Consider the following 14694-nt stretch of genomic DNA (forward strand, 5'->3'; position numbering starts at 1 on the left):
CACTCTCAACTGGATTTTTAACCTAGCAGCTATCAACATTGACAATGTACAGGTTTGGAAAGGTCTTGGAGTTGCAGATTACCTGCACAAACATGGTGCTTTGGGAAGACATATCTCACTGATTATATACAATGATTGTTCTGTGCTCCATGTGCACTTTGTCAAGAACTTGGAGGACCCGGGATTGATGGATTTGACATATGAGGGCAGAAAAAGGGGAGAAAAGACGCTAATCTGGGAGGCAAAAGGACGCTAATCTGGGAGGCAAAAGGGCGCTCTGAAATCCGAAAAGGGAGGGAAGTTTTGAACGTAGGGAATAGAGGAGGTATGGATCTTACACGGGAGAGAGGGACGCTGAGAAAGGAGGATGTGAAGGAGGGAAATAGACGGGAAAAGCAGAACAGAGTATAGGGAATCGAGGACTCTCAAGGAGCTTGGGGGCGCAGAATTTGGGAAGGGAAAGGATCAACGGAAGGAGCTCTGCTTTTTGGTGGGCAAGGAGGTTTTCAGTATGGGAAGAGGAGGAAGGTGCGCCTGATCAACTTGTGCCTCACAAGACATTCTCTGGAAATCGTCCATCACTGAGCATGCCTGAACGTCATCGGCATGGCGACCTGCTAATCGACGGGCTGCAGCATGTTGAAGGTGGCTGCCCAAAGGGTGATCTCGGAACTGAGGTAGCCGTGCTGCCGCTTCTCATCAACGTTCCGCTTCTCTCTCTGAAGGCATCAAAGCGGTCCTTCTTGAGCCGGGAGGCGGTCTGGACGTCTGCAGGCGACTGAGGACTGATTGAAGGACGAAGGTGGACACGACAACGGAAAGCCGACAAAGGTGACGAAGAAAGCATCTGATGAAGAAGATAATGGGACGACTGGATGGTATTGTAAGCCGGCCTGGTGCATCTATGGAGGCGAATTAGGCCGTGTTGGAGCTGTGAGTCTTCGTCGACATGATTCTCACAATGAGCTTTTGAACAGGGCGACTTGCTCATCGACGGTCCTGGCAGTGGAATTGCTACAAAAAGAAGCTCGATTGCTTTTAAGTGGGAAGCGTGGAAAACCATGTCCGGGAATAACTTTGCGTGTTGTTCCTCTCTTTGAGACTGTGAAGGATTTGCGAGCTGCTGGTACAGTTATTCGTAAACTTTTGTCCATTGACTGGTATAGACATCATCTGATTACGAACCATCAGGGGCACCAAGAGGTCATGCTTGGTTATTCCGACTCTGGAAAAGATGCTGGCCAGTTCACTACCGCTTGGGAACTTTACAAGTCCCAGGTCTTATTCTTTGCTACGATTCCATGCAATCATGCTTTTCAGAAGTATTGGCAGATGGTCGACTTGCTGATCTTATAAGACGTGTAGCAACATTTGGGATGACATTGATGAAGCTTGACTTGCGACAGGAATCTAGTAAACATACAGAGACATTGGATGCCATTACAGAATTCCTTGAGATAGGAACATATAGTCAATGGGATGAAGAGAAAAAATTGAACTTTCTCATAACAGAACTGAAAGGGAAGCGGCCTCTTCTTCCCTCATCTATAGAGGTACCTGCAAATATTAAAGAGGTACTAGATACCTTCCGTGTTGCAGCAGAGATGCTGGAGGATTAAAGGATGAATATAACGATGAGGCCACGAAGTTCTGGAAGCAGTCATAACTGTGACAAATGTGTCTGGTGAACACGGACAAAGGGAAGCAAATTCGCCAACAAATGTTGCTGTGAACGGAGAACTATCGAGGCAGGACTTTCAGGAATCAAGGTGCACAGAGACAAGGGCCATTGGAGGAAGGCAAATGCTCTATTGAAGCAAACTCTGAACCTCTGTACCTCACAGAGGATAATGTCCGGCAAGTTCTACAAGATGTGAGAAGCGACCTTCTGCAGTTCTTTGAACTTCTATGGCAGATGTGACAGATTTGGCTGATTCATGAAGCTTTGATTGAAGGGCCGGCTCTGGCACGAGAGATCCATTATTATAGTGTGACTAAACAACTACTTGCAAAAGCGTATCCTGAACATAGTTGAAGATGGAATTGAAAACGAGGCGCAGCTTGAAAATAGTCCGGCCAATTTTGATTTAAGAAGAATAAAAGCAGTTGTGCAAGACTTGTCAGTGCATGGTTGTATAGGAAAGAAAGACCTGCTTACAGTTTGTTGGATGAAGATGCTTTTGTTGATATGTATGCTAAATGTGGGATCCTAGAGAACAGATAAATTGTCCAGTATAACGTGAACTTGCTTGATTGATCTTCTATCCTGGAATTAGTCAAGGATCTCTGTGGTTGCGACATAGCTTTCACAAACCCTTCGACACCGCAATAACAAGGATGCATTTAATCTTAATGTCAACAATATGCTTTGAGAAGCTACCTTGTAATTGGATCTATGTTTTTAGCTTAGGTTTGGTTGTAGATTGTAAGGATCTTAGTTTTGGGTTATCTTTCCAATAGACCTTCAAGTATTTGATAGTAGTGGCCTGCAAAATGGAGCTAAATTTTCCCTAGCTCTAGTTGTACTTGGTGCGACGCACTATCTACCGTGTATTTCATAGTTTCGCAATGCTAAATCCAATATGTGATATTCTTGTCAAGATTGTGGGAGAGAAGGAAGGAGTCTCACTTGTAGCTTTCTTGCTTGCACAGTGGGGGAATACACACAAGGGTGGAGGCTGAAAACAGTTTTCCTCTTCTTAGTTGTGGAAGCCAAAAGAACTCTAGTACAAAGAAATAGAAGAACCCTAGATATGGGTCTCAAACCAAACTTAACTAACTAAGGTGGCATACTAACTGAGCCACGAACTAGAGTAGATAAGGATAGCTATCATGTAGCTATTATTCAAGGGCGGTGTACCAACCGCGTCTGCAACTGACAAGTCGGTGACATAAATACACAACGGTCACCCTGGTGTATCACGAGTGGAGCTCGATATCTCAACACTCCCCCTCGAGCTCAATCCCAATTCCTGCACACCAAGCAGGTCTCTGAACTTGCGCAGCTTCTTTGCGCCCAATGCCTTCGTGAATATGTCAGCTACCTGATCCTCTGTGCTGACATAAACTAGATCAATAAGACCTAGTAAAACCCTCTCTCGCACATAGTGATAATGCACCTCAATGTGCTTTGTTCTAGCATGATAGACTGGGTTATTTTCCAAGTGTATACTACTCATGTTGTCACAATAAATGACAACTGGCCCATCTGTAGACTGATGCATATCATAAAGTAGATTATGCAACCAAGCTACCTCACATGCAGCCATTGCTGCACCCCTGTACTCAGCCTCTGTGCTCGACAAGGCAACTGTAGGCTGTTTCTTGCTGCTCCAAGTGACTGCAGCACTCCCAAAAGAGAACACATATCCACTGGTAGATCGTCTATCAGAAATACTACCAGCCCAATCAGCATCAGTGTATCCATGCAACTGTATCTGAACCCCAGTCTCATAAAATAGTCCATACTGCAATGTGGACTTCACATACCTGAGTATGCATCTAGCCGCATCCAAATGTGGTTTCCTTGGAGCCTGCATAAACTGACTTACCAATCCAACAGCATAGCTCAAATCTGGCCTGGTAATAGTCATATAAATCAAGCTTCCTACTATGCGTCTGTACATAGTAGGGTCTTCCAGAAGCTCACCTGCATCTGCGCTCAGCTTCACATTCTGCTCCAAAGGAACTGAAATAGGCTTACAACCTGTCATCCCATATTTGGACAGCATGTCCAATCCATACTGCCTCTGCAAGAGCTGTATCCCACTTGGTGATCTAATCACCTCAATGCCCAAGAAATAACGTAGCTCTCCCAAATCCTTCATTTCAAACTTCTGCTTCAATAGCATTTTCACATGAAGGATATATTCATCACTGTCACTTGTCATAATCAAATCATCAACATAAATGACAAGTAGCATAATACATTTCTCTGTTTTTCTCACATAAAGTGAGAAATCTGCCTTGGAAATCTGAAAGCCAATAGTGACAAGATACTGTCCTATCTTGTCAGACCATGCTCTAGGTGCTTGTTTCAAGCCATACAAGGCTTTCTTCAACCTGCAAACAAACTCAGGATGAACAGCATGCACATAACCTGGTGGCTGCTCCATATAGACCTCTTCTTGCAAATCACCATGCAAGAAGGCATTCTTTACATCCATCTGATGTAAAGACCATCCCTTTGATGCAGCCATAGCAATGACTGCTCTTACGGTTGCCATCCTTGCAACCGGACTGAATGTTTCTTCATAGTCAATGCCATATGTTTGTGCATACCCCTTGACTACTAATCTTGCCTTGTATCTGTTCACAGAACCATCAGCATTGTGCTTCACCTTATAAACCCACTTACAGCCAATTGCATTCTTACCTTTAGGCAAAGGTACCAATTCCCATGTAGCGTTTGCTTCCAAGGCATCCATTTCTTCATCCATGGCTTTCTCCCATTTTTCTTTTCCCATGGCTTGCTCAAAAGAAGTGGGTTCTGGTTCCTGTATCACCTTGACCATATATGCATAGTGAATGGCTGTAAATCCATCATATTTCAGCCTATCCACAGGATACCTAACTCTGGTAGACCTGCGCAAAGTGGGTTCACTCCTAGGTGCTCTCAAAACATCCCTGGTCTTCCTTACTCCAGGTGTAACAATAGAGGGAATACCCAACTCATCATCAATGCTCTGTTCTGAGCCACTGGATTCACCATCCACATAAGAGTGACCTGCATTCACATCAAACATGGGCTGATCAACCTTCTCTTTTCCTTTTCGTGATACCTGCATACCACTATCTGCATTACTTTGAGAAGATTCTCCTGATCTCAATCTGCCTGTCCATGGCGAAGAATGTGAACCACTGCTAGAGGACGCTCCAGGTCCACTAATATTTTGTGACTGCTGCTGTGAATTCTGTGCAGCATTACCATTTTGTGCATCTACATCATCAATCACATTTACTGGTTTATACCAACTACTCATCTCATCAAAAACAACATCTCTGCTCACTGTAAACTTACGAGTAGAAGGGTTATAGCATCTATACCCTTTTTGTTGCAAAGAGTAACCAATAAAGATGCACTTCTCAGCTTTTGGATCCAACTTGGATCTCAGCTCGTCTGACACATGTACATAGGCAATGCAACCAAAAATTTTCAAATGAGAAATATCTGGTTTCCTACCAGTATACCTCTCCTCTAGAGTCATTCCATGTATTGCTGCAGTGGGAGTCATGTTCATTATGTAGACTGCTGTAGCAACTGCTTCAGCCCAATAAAAATCTGGCAAGTCTTTTTCATTGAGCATGGCACGAGATACCTCTCCAATATGCCTGTTTTTTCTTTCTACAATTCCATTTTGTTGTGGGGTATAATTGCATGAATATTGCTGCTTTATGCCATGCTCCTGCAAGAACTTTGCAAACTCATTTGAGAGGTACTCTCCCCCTCCATCTGACCTCAGGCATTTTATTTGCAGACCTGTTTCTTTTTCAGCCATAGCTTTAAGGGTTTTGAAATGTGGAATAACTTCACTTTTCTTTTTCATAAAATACACCCAAATTTTTCTGCTATAGTCATCAATAAAAGTGACAAAATAATGACAGCCTCCAAGAGATGCAGCTTTAGTAGTCCACACATCAGAGTGGATTAATTCCAATGGCATCTCACTCTCTTGAACATGTCTAGGAAATGGTTTCCTTGCTTGTTTTCCAAACTGACAGGCTTCACATACCTTATGCATTTCTGCAACCTTAAATTTAGGCAATCCTGCAACAATATTTTGGGCCTGCATTGATTTAAGTCGCTGTACATTAACATGACCAATGCGTTTATGCCAGATATCAATATCTGCAACTACACCGGTCCCATGTGCAAACATTGCTGCACTCAATTCAGACATGTCTGCATCCAACGTAAACATTCTGCCCTTCTTCTTTCCTTTTGCTATCAAGCGACCTTTATTTTTCATATCCTCAACAAAGCATCCATGAGGATTAAATCTGACCTGCAAGCCCGGCTCAACCATTTGACCGACAGAAACCAGATTCTTGGTGATATTCGGGACATGAAATACATCGGACAGGTATTTCTTTTTCCCATCTTGCATAGACAAGGGAATTTTTCCAATCTGCACAATAGGATGTGCAGTATCATCACCAGTCTCCACAAATCCTGGTTTTTCCATTTTCCTTGCATCCTCCATCCATTCTGCATGACCTGTCATGTGGTTTGATGCACCTGAGTCAACATACCATACATCATTGCTTTCTTCTGCACTTGTCACAGAATTGTTCATGTGCTGCACCATGAACAAATGCTCATTTCTGTCATCACCCTGTCTGCTAGAAGATGCATAATTCCCTTGTTGCAGTTTTCCATTCATGATGTCATTCTGCTTTTTATAGCAGTCTTTAGCCATATGACCCATTTTACCACAGTAGTAGCATTCAATATTACTATTTGCATTTTGACCTCTTTGCCATCCACCACGACCTCTTTGGCTCCCCCTGCCTCTAGAGTTACCACGTCCTCCTCCATAGGACTGGTTTTCTTGAGTTTGCTGCATATTCTGATTTCTACCACGGCCTCCAAATCGGCCTCCTCTACCTCTGCCTCTACCTCTTGCAGCATTTGAGTAGAAGACAGCTTCTTTTGAAGTTCCTCCTGAAGAATATGCACCACCATTTCTCTGTTCCTCAGAAATTAGAAGAGCAATCAACTCCTCAAAATCAGGAAATCTTTCACGAACTGAAATGGATGTCCGAAACTGTGCATAATCCTTTCCTAGACCATTCAAGGTCACAGAAACTAAATCATCATCTTCCACTGGTGACCCAATGGAAGCAAGTGCATCTGCAATCTTCTTCACCTTCATATGGTAGTCATTGATGCTCATATTTTCTCTTTGCACATTATGCAACTCTTGCTTGAGCTGCATTTTCCTGGCTTGCGTATTTGTGCTATACATTTTTGACAAAGTATCCCATGCCTCCTTTGGCGTACTTGCATCCTGAATATGCACAATCATAGAGTCTGAAATGCTGATAGACAGCCAATACATAACTTTCCTGGCTCTCTCATGCCATGCTTTAAATGCCTGCATTTGCTGTTGATTGGGAACATCAGGAAGAACTGGTTCTTCTTCATTTCCTACAACAAATTCCCAATATCCTTTTCCCATAAGGAAATTTGTCATTCTAAACTTCCATGCTTGGAAGTTGTTCTTGTCAAGCTTTTCAGTGACAATCTGTGAAAGAGAATGAGATGCCATTACAGAAGACTGCAAAAAATTATGTGACTGCAAAAACCACAGCTTCACCCTCACAAGGGAAAATCTGCAAAACTGGCGAAAGTGGTATTTGACCACACAGTCACTTCCTAGTGACGATTTTGCATCAACAGGCAACAGGGATGATTCTGTAACTCCCAATGTCTCTGCGCACAAGCATACAATGCAATTTTTACAGTAACTTTTCACCGACCTGTAGAACAGTGGCTGCACAGCATAAAACTGAGCCTTTTCCTGAGTGCGTGCAGAAAACTTCCGTCTGCAAAACAGGCCCCGAAATGGCCTCAAATAAAAAAAACAAGGTCGCCAAGGGCTAAAGCCCTTTCCCGCAGCATATATTGCCCTCTTGCTTCACCGCGAAGGGCGTCTCAACCTGAGACAATGCACTCCTGCACTTTTCGGCTGTGCTACCTGCAGAGATTTGCTCCCAAAACAGAAAATGAAAGCAACACTGCTCCTCTTACCAGACCACCGCGAGCTTGGCTTGCTTTCTTGAGCTCCTTACCACGAACAAGGCTCTGATACCATGTCAAGATTGTGGGAGAGAAGGAAGGAGTCTCACTTGTAGCTTTCTTGCTTGCACAATGGGGGAATACACACAAGGGTGGAGGCTGAAAACAGTTTTCCTCTTCTTAGTTGTGGAAGCCAAAAGAACTCTAGTACAAAGAAATAGAAGAACCCTAGATATGGGTCTCAAACCAAACTCAACTAACTAAGGTGGCATACTAACTGAGCCACGAACTAGAGTAGATAAGGATAGCTATCATGTAGCTATTATTCAAGGGCGGTGTACCAACCGCGTCTGCAACTGACAAGTCGGTGACATAAATACACAACGGTCACCCTGGTGTATCACGAGTGGAGCTCGATATCTCAACAATTCTATTTTGACCATGTTTCGCATTGTGTGAATTTTCAAGTTTCCAAATTTGTAAGTAGTTTTGTTGAGGATAAATTCAATGTGCAACCACGTACACGTCGGTGATCAGTTGTACATGGGCCGATGCACTATATCCTTACTATATTTAGTGGTTTGGCAACAGTATATCTGATGCAATATTCCATTTTACCCATGATTTATTTTTTGTCAATTTTTAAGTTTCCAATATTTTGCATTGCGAGGTTGACAATACATTTAATCTGCAGTTGCACACACTCATTATCAATACATTTAATCTACAGTTGCGAGGTTGACAATACATTATGAGTGCAGTATAATGCAGTTAACGCATTTTCAAAAAAAGATTGAACCGTCAAATTTATAAATCGGAATCTGGTGAAACTTCACCCTCATGCTGGGCATTACAAAAACTCATTTATATTAAAAATTTGGCCCCATCAGAAGCCTCTGGGTCACCTGTCCGGAGGCTCGCGTCTGGGGCCCTGAATCTCAGGGCCCCAGACGCGAGCCTCCGGACAGGTGATCCAGAGGCTTCTGTTGGGGCCAAAAAAATTTTGGATGGTTGATGTGTCCTTGAGGAGCCTACAGGTAAAATTTCATGTGAATCGGAGCACTGGTGATATTTTTCCTAAGCGTGGATTCATTAATTGAAATTTTAGGGTTTTTGAAAAGTTTGGCTATAAGTTTAAAGTTTCACCTCATTTTACACATTTCACTTTTGAGTTTTAAGTTCTCTCTCCTAGAAGACATGGTACGCACCAAGCAAGCGGCCCGGAGATACCCCCTGGAAATTCCATACGGCAGCCACGTCCTCCAGCTCCACCACCACCACCACCACGCCAGCATCGCAAGCGTCGATGGAAGCCAGGCACAGTGGCTCTTCGCGAGATCCGCCACTACCAGAAGACCACTCACCTCCTGATACCGAAGGCTCCATTCCAGAAGTTGGTGCGGGAGATCATGGAGGGCATACTGATCATGAACAACAGGAACCAGTTTCCAAACACATCATGCGCGAAACAACCGGATCGCTGGACTGCCTAGGCCCTCCTCACACTACAAGAAGCTGCTGAAGCCTACCTCATCGACTTATTTGGAGACTCAGTCTATGCAGCGGTGCATGCAAGGAGGGTCATTGTCACCGAGAGGGATCTGCGGATAGTCAGGTTCTTTCGGCGATGGAAAGATAGTCCTCGCGGAGGTCAGCAAGGATAGAGGTGTACAAACTCAAAAGCACATGGAATGTAGCTTTTGAAGACATTTTGTAAACCCTTGGTTGTAATGGACCCCATGTAAAATTGTTATTAATACAAATACAAAGTTTTTGGCGCGTCTTATTTTTGTTTAGTCACTTGATATTTATTTTATTTACGTCGTTGAGTTATCGTTACATGCGTTCGAACAAATACATGTTGCGCACGAATTCGATAAAGCACTGTGTATTAAATTTAGGGTACGAATCGTGTTACGTATAAATTCGATAAATAAATGTAACATTCAAGTTTAAAAAAACAGTAAATGACACATATCACAAACTACATTGCACGCGAATCCAACAAACATCAGTTTTCATTACTTGAAGAGAAGATTACAAAGTGCAGTACATCAATGATGCGATATCAGTAGGCAATAAGTACATCTATTCTCTCCTAGGCTTCTTGGAGCTAGGCTCCCCATGGTCAGAGCTATTCTTGATCATAGGCAACAATACATTTTGCCCCAATAGTTCCTGTCTAATGACAGTGGGGTCTTCAACACCGGCAACCATGCCACGGGCCACCATGGAGAAAAGTGGGCTAGACCTAGTACTCGTGAATAAGTAGAGAAGCTTCGAACGTCGAAGCAACACTACTTTCTCCAGGCTGGAGTTGGTCGGGATGGTCTTGAAGGGCCCAGCCTTTGTTAGTGCCCTCAACTTCAAGAAGTTCTCTGCAAAAGCAGGGGAGCATGTCTGCCCAACATACTCCTTCAATGCCGAGTCTTGCACCCTTCCTTGGCTACCAAATCGGCCACCCTGCCTAGATGAAAACTCATCTATATAGACAATCTCCTGCAACACACAAGTTCAGTATCAGCCCTAGAGGCCCTACTAGTTAAGTTTCATATGAAACCGAGAATATTACCTTCTCTGCATCATCTATCTGCCGCTGTAATGGAGCATCCAGGTCTGCTCCTACCACTGGGCTGCCCTCGTCTCTCTCCTGGGTAAGCACTGCATAGTCGGGTCGAGGACCAAAAAGGCTTTCCTGCAACCGCTCGAACTCCTCATCAGAGATCTGATACTGTGGCGCCGCATCCTCAATCTGCTCCTGGATGCTCACAATGGCAGAGATGTCATCGATGCTCGTGCCATCATAACGAGCCACCTCATCAACATGTGGTGGGGCATCCTGTAAATCAAAATCTATGAAATCACTAGGTGCATCACGCACCATGATACAGTATAGTTCTTCTTCCCTAAGCTCCAGCAACTCTAGCACATCCTGCATGAGTAGATATTCCACCCCCTTGATGGTGATAGCATGGAGAGAAGAGAGGGGTGGCTCTTCGCTCGTGGGCATCTCATCAGGGCAAGGAGGTGGGTGCACAATGGCCAAGCTCTGTGCTGCCTCAACACTCAGATCGAGAGTGATCTCCTCAGGCTCCCTCTCAAAGTACTCTAATAGTGGCCGAGAGGGTGCGTCGATGTCCTCGTCACTGTCCTCTTGCACCTCAGTGCACATAACATATATGGCAAAGGCGGCATCCCTCTCAATGAGATCCATCGTGACGTGGTCGTGTGACGAGGTGGGCACTGCTCTAGCGCGGAGATGTTGCCCCACATGCACCAGGGCTCGACTTATCACCTTTGAATGGCTGGATCCGACACACAAACTATACAAAAAATCCATGGGAACCCACCTGAGAGTGGAGTCGGGAATAGAGCAAGTGAGAGGGTTCACTGCATCACAAAACGATGCTAGTATACTAGAGTCAGGGTCTACAGCAGAAAGCGAGCTCTCTAGACTCAAGGTCACGCAAAACCTAGGGTATATCTGGTCCCCTATGTGCGCGTAGCATGTGGAACTGATCCATGCGGCGAAGGCGGGAGTGGTAGCCATGGCACACAAAGAGAGAAGGAATGAGAGCACAAGTGTAGGGAAGTGGAGAATGAAAGCGAAAATGAGTTTGGAGTTATAGCTTTTATGTGTCTAGGGTTTTAAATAAAGGTTCTTTATAAAGTTATTAATTCTAAAGTTTCAAATTAAAACTCTTACCTTAGTTTCTTTATTTCAGTACTTTAAAGTCACTGTTAAAATTACTCATACAGACAAACGCTTCGTTCTACATTATTATATCCTCGAATATGTTTGGGTCGCTGAGTATATTCAAGTCTAACGAGAGAAAATATATAATTTTTTAAAGAAAATAAATCTAAAAGGCCTTGAAATTCCCTTTGGATCCAATTTAATATTAAAATGTAATAAACGAGCAGCAGAGATGCGCTACAATATATCATTGTGCAAAGACAATATTCTCTAGATTATAGACCTCTAAACTGCAATTTAATTATGATTTTTAACTGCACGATTGAGTAATTACAGTATGTATTATCACACGCTTGGATCACAGTAAACTAAAATTTAAAGTACTCAGAAGTTCAAAAAGGTATGTATTCGCTCTTTATAAAGTTTTTTTACAAGGATTCCACTATCTCAAGGATATGTGGAGAAGCACATTGTTTACATGTCATGGATTGCTCACTATGAGTCCTGACTTTTCTATTATCTAACTTGAAATAGAAGTTGTAGAGGGGCTCACTAGACATTAATTGGATTTCTTGTCTCAGAAAATAAATGGGCCAATGACTCTCTGCACTGACTACGAAAGGATTATGACCACTCCACAAGATTACCACATCTACGAGCGCTGTATGTGTGTCATCTCGGATATCTTGATCCAAGCTGATCCACTCCCCTCGCAAAAGTCGCCATCTTCTATATCGAAAGCGAACGCACAGAGTTTGTCTAGCAATGAAATACCTGTAATAAAAACAAAAATAATGGTAAGTGATCAATGCGACTAACATAACAATTCATCTAAGCGAGACCTATGTCAATTAAATCAAGGTATGCAAAGTAGTAAAAAAGTTTTACCTGAATGTAATATCAGATTGGTTGACCCTGCACTCAATCGTCTCATCAAAATGTGTTCTTTTGACTTCCCAAGACTCACCCAATAGCTGACTCATCCATTCCTCGGATGGACACTTGCATTGATAAGTAATCTTTGTTTTCTTCAAAACATCACATGAACCAAACAAATGTGCAAACAATGAGAATGGAATAAACCAATTAAGATGCACATCTTTGGAGCCTGTGATGGGTTTCATAGCACTATTGATGTCAGATTTTATCTTCGACTTGCAAGCTCCTGACAACTCCAAGCTACCAATGAACCATTCACCACTAGACAGTGGCGGCAATGGGACATGCTGCAATCTCTGGCTTTCTACCACATACAATGAATTATAAAAAAATATATTTTGAGTGGCAAGTTGACTTGTAGAGGTATTATCATAGATCAAAGAACCTATCTCTTCATGCCAAACATGTATCTTGCCGCTTAAACATTCCACATTCTGCCATTCATGCAAAGTCGATGGATATAGAGCTGTCAATCAAACAAGACTGAATTAGAATACTGCAAAGACTTTTAAAAACAACTCTGATACAAAAGAATAATCAATGATAAAATTTAACAACTTACTGTTTTGTTTATAATTTGCAATGTTGTTCTCGTCGTGTACAGAGATTTGTTTATGCGTATAAACATGTTGAATCAACACTTTTGTTACTGCACTTGTGCCATTAAACACTTTTCTGAACTCTAGAATTCTACCTTTCCAATGTTTGCTAGGGTTTGCAACATCCTTGCGCTTGACCTTGAAACTCCCTCGAGTACTTGGGTGCATCAAAATCCAATCCAACTTATAATACTTATCACAAATCCAATTACCGCCATTATCTTTCCTGTTGAAGACCTCCACTGCAAGTATGCTACTGATATTTTTCCTCCGTGAAGACATCTGTAACAACCAAATACAAAAGTTACCTATCAACATGTGTATAATTTGCAAATCTTATCTCCAAATGAAATTAAATTTAAATGGATCAATTTAAAAAAGAAACATTGTACCTGTAATTTCTTTCACAAAGATCCCTAGATATGTTGAACAAGAAGTTGACTTATAGCAAGACCATTGTTCCTTCACTGACAGATTCCTGTACTACAAAAACAAAAGAAATATTGGGTCAACACATACATATAACTTATATAGGCTTTGTCCAAATGCGTTGAAATTTAACCATGGAACAGTAGTAAAAAATGGCAATATACCTGTGGCTTTCTCTGCAAAAAATCCCAAAGATGTTGTAGAAGTTGAGTTCTTAATAAATCATTGTTCTTCACCCTCGGAGATTCTTGGAAGAAAAAAACAAAGGAAAGCTCAGTATGCATGTAACTTGTATACATTTTGTCTAAACGAGATAAAATTTAACAGTGGAGCAACAAAAAAAAAGACAATATACCTGTAACTTTGTTTACAGAGGAACCCCAAGATGTTGAAGAAGAAGTTGAGTGTTCAAAATCCCAAAGATGTTGTAGAAGTTGAGTTCTTAATAAATCATTGTTCTTCACCCTCGAAGATTCTTGGAGAAAAAAAACAAAGGAAAGCTCAGTATGCATGTAACTTGTATACATTTTGTCTAAACGAGATAAAATTTAACAGTGGAGCAACAAAAAAACAAGACAATATACCTGTAACTTTGTTTACAGAGAAACCCTAAGATGTTGAAGAAGAAGTTGAGTGTTCAAAATCCCAAAGATGTTGTAGAAGTTGAGTTCTTAATAAATCATTGTTCTTCACCCTCGGAGATTCTTGGAGTAAAAAAACAAAGGAAATCTCAGTATGCATGTAACTTGTATACATTTTGTCTAAACGAGATAAAATTTAACAGTGGAGCAACAAAAAAACAAGACAATATACCTGTAACTTTGTTTACAGAGAAACCCTAAGATGTTGAAGAAGAAGTTGAGTATTCAAAATATCACTATTATTGACTGTAAGAGACTCCTAGAGCATCAAAACAAAAGAAATTACATGTCAGAGAATGCACATAACTCGCACAGGTTTTCTCCAAACGAGATAAAACTTTACCATAGAACATCTATGGAAGAGAAAAATATACCTGTAGAGTTTTGTGAAGAGAATCTTAGGGCTTTGGTAAAACAAGCTCTGCTCTCATAAAACACATGAATCTCTCTCTGTGCTTGTGCAAAGCAAATGAAATTTTACAGGGTTACAGACATGGCAAGAAACAGTGAGGCTGTAAAATTTCGTCAGGAAAGAAGAAGCGGGGAAAGAGATATGACAAATTTGAGTTCCGCCTAAAAAAGAGGGGGAAACTGAAAAGGGGAGAAAAGAAAAGTCAAACATAAAAAATAAGAAAATGAAAATTCGAG

General features: G+C 42.0%; 1 long non-coding RNA gene across 1 annotated transcript; it reads right to left on the bottom strand.

The window, feature by feature from the left end:
* Window positions 1-12605: 12605 nt before the first annotated feature.
* On the bottom strand, window positions 12606-13444 carry LOC148026074 (uncharacterized). Its single transcript, XR_015693032.1, has 3 exons — window positions 13369-13444; window positions 12940-13258; window positions 12606-12843 (listed from the first exon to the last, which is right to left on the bottom strand). It is a non-coding gene; the product is annotated as an uncharacterized LOC148026074 (long non-coding RNA).
* Between the last annotated feature and the right edge of the window lie 1250 nt (window positions 13445-14694).

The sequence above is a fragment of the Lygodium microphyllum genome, chromosome 14, assembly GCF_053477565.2.
Source record: "Lygodium microphyllum isolate KBCC chromosome 14, Lygodium_microphyllum_v1.1.10, whole genome shotgun sequence".
In the NCBI taxonomy this organism is placed as follows: Eukaryota; Viridiplantae; Streptophyta; class Polypodiopsida; order Schizaeales; family Lygodiaceae; genus Lygodium; species Lygodium microphyllum.